We start from the raw sequence: 2,571 nt of genomic DNA on the forward strand, positions 1-2,571 counted from the left end.
TTTAAGACAGTCTATTGTATCCTGCCATCTACTTGACCTCCTCACCACCTAGATCTCTGTTCCTATATTTTTTCCTTCTTTGACATTGTTAATATTTTGATCTTTGGTTGGCCTCCCAGGTCCTCTGAATTCATTGCTGTAATTTTGTTCCATTCTGAATTCTGCTATCCTTTGACCAAGTTCTGGGTGATGTTGCCACATCTGTCAATCTCTGGTTGTTATGTGTACTTGCTGGTTTTCATTCCAAAGCCCTCCCTTTAGGGTATTTTGAATCATTGGATTGGCTTTAACAAAATCTGTTTGCTTCTGTTTATCCTGGAATATTTTGATTGCACCACAGTTTTGCTGGATAGATGATTCTTGATTGACTTTTTTTCTTTTTTTTCTTTTAGAGTTTCATATATGTCCCCCTCATTGCCTTCTTGCATGCATGGTTTCTGCTGAGAAGTCACAGCTTAATCTGATTTGCTTGCTTTTGTAGTTGACACTTCTCTTTTCCCTGGCTGCTTTTAGAATTCTCTCCATGTATTTGATTTTAGAGAGCTTGATTATGATATGTCTCAGTGATTTTCTGTTGGGGTCTATCCTTCCTGAGGTTCTTTCAGCTTCTTGAATGTTTATCTTCTCATCCTTCAAGATGTTAGGAAAATTTTCTTACAGAAGCTCTTCAATTATCTCTTCTGTGGACATCTGTGATTCTTCCTGTTCTGGAATGCCAATAATTCTTAAGTTATTCCTCTTCATGTTATCCAGCATGAATCTTAGACTCTCTTCAGATTTTTTAATCCTTTTTTATGTTTGCAGTATTGAGAGATTTGTCACCCAGCTTGCTGGTTCTGGCTTCCATCTCTTCCATTCTGCTTCTTTGCCCTTTTGGTGTATTGTCCATTTCTAATATTTTATGATTAATCATCTGGACTTCTTTTTGCAGGTTTTGAATTGTTTCCAATGCTGTATCTATCTTGTTTGATTGTTCCTGTAGCACTTTCGTGACGTCTTCCTTATTTTCCTCCTTCCCTTTTCGGAACTTTTTAATTTGTTTCCATATTATCTTCTGAATTCCTTCTCAGGCAGATTGAGAGCCTGCTCTTCTACTGGAAAGTCTGAGTCTGTTTCCAGCTCATTTGTCTCAGTTACTTTTTTTCTGTTTTTGGACATATGTTGATATCTTTAATTGTGTTTTCTTGGACATTCTCAGCAGTTATGTGAGTTTTTAATGCTTAAATGGATGCATATTGCTTTGTTGTTAAGCTTTCTGAGTGTCTCCTGGTGGATATGATCTGGATATAGGCTTCCCTTTTCATATGTAATGCCTAACAGCTGGTTTTGGCTCTTGTCCATATGGTGGGGTATTACAGGGTATGCTTGTAGCTTGGCTATATGGGCACAGTTGCTGTCTCTTCTTGGGTAATGTAGGGGGAGAAAGCTCCAACCCATGGGAGAAGAGTGAGGCCACAAGGACCAAATACAGAAACAATATAATAAAAGCAGAGACCGAAACCACCAATAAAAAAACAGAAATTAAATTGTGATTGCATTGTCCACTGGCCTTTTCTGTGCAGGCAGGGACAACGGATCCCACCTATGTCAAATTTGGGGCTGTTTCCCAGGGTCAAAACATCATAAGAAGCAGCCTGCGAGTTTCCTTTTTGTGCCATTGGGAAACTGTGGGTACAATCCTGGACCCTTTTTGGGGGTGTGCTCCTGCACATCTGAAAGCATCTTGGCTGTGCAATGAGGGTGCAATCGGGGTGAAGAGGAGAGATATATGAAAAATGAAAAGTGAAAGGTGAAAAATCAATCACACCTCTCCCTCCAGACATGAGCTCTGTGGCTTCTAGCACTGGGTCAATGCCTCTGCTTGGTTGTGGCCCCACTCTCTGGCTTGAGGACCTCTAGCTGCCAGATGCCATAGCTGGATTGATTCAAAAATCACCATATTTTGTGTCCACAGGCAGATTTCTTCTCAGTTGGGTGCGGGAAACTGGTGCTCGAAACACTAAACAAGATCCAAGGCTCTGCAGTTTTTCTGAAGACAGTTCTTTCTCTGCTTGTTTTGGGTTTTGGAAGAGGAGTTTTCACTGTCTGTCTCTGTTTTCCTTGCCCCCAAACTGGAAGTCTCCAGTTATCTTTAGTTCATCTAGAGTATGAATATTTTGAACAAATTTTTTAGCAGATGGCCCATGAGGTGAATTTGCAAACCACATATATAAATCCTGTTTTTTTCTTGGCCTTAAAATAGATACATTTATTCCAGTTTTTCATTTCACAGACCTCATTCATCACAAATAATTTATCTTTACAATCCATTTTAGTATCTGATTTAGAATGAGGCATCAATGTTCTCAAACCTTGTATTAAGTTTCTTGTTCTGAAATTTAATTCTCTGGAAGAAAAGATGAGGATTCGTTCTTTATTTTTCCACCTGCCCTTGCATAAGGGGCCGGAATTTGGTCTTTTTCTTCCTTCTCCACCTCCTTTTCCATGTGTTTCAACTTAGGCGGCAGCCTGGAATCTTTTCTGCTCTTTTTCGACCTCTTAGTCTGGATTGCCAAGTCTCCTGGCAGTTTA

At 39.7% G+C, this 2,571-nt stretch overlaps 1 pseudogene; it reads right to left on the reverse strand.

Moving 5' to 3' along the window:
* Positions 1 to 2,571, reverse strand: part of LOC102823345 — a 14,573-nt pseudogene that overhangs the window by 3,464 nt on the left and 8,538 nt on the right.

This window comes from Chrysochloris asiatica, unplaced genomic scaffold (assembly GCF_000296735.1).
Source record: "Chrysochloris asiatica unplaced genomic scaffold, ChrAsi1.0 scaffold00075, whole genome shotgun sequence".
In the NCBI taxonomy this organism is placed as follows: Eukaryota; Metazoa; Chordata; class Mammalia; order Afrosoricida; family Chrysochloridae; genus Chrysochloris; species Chrysochloris asiatica.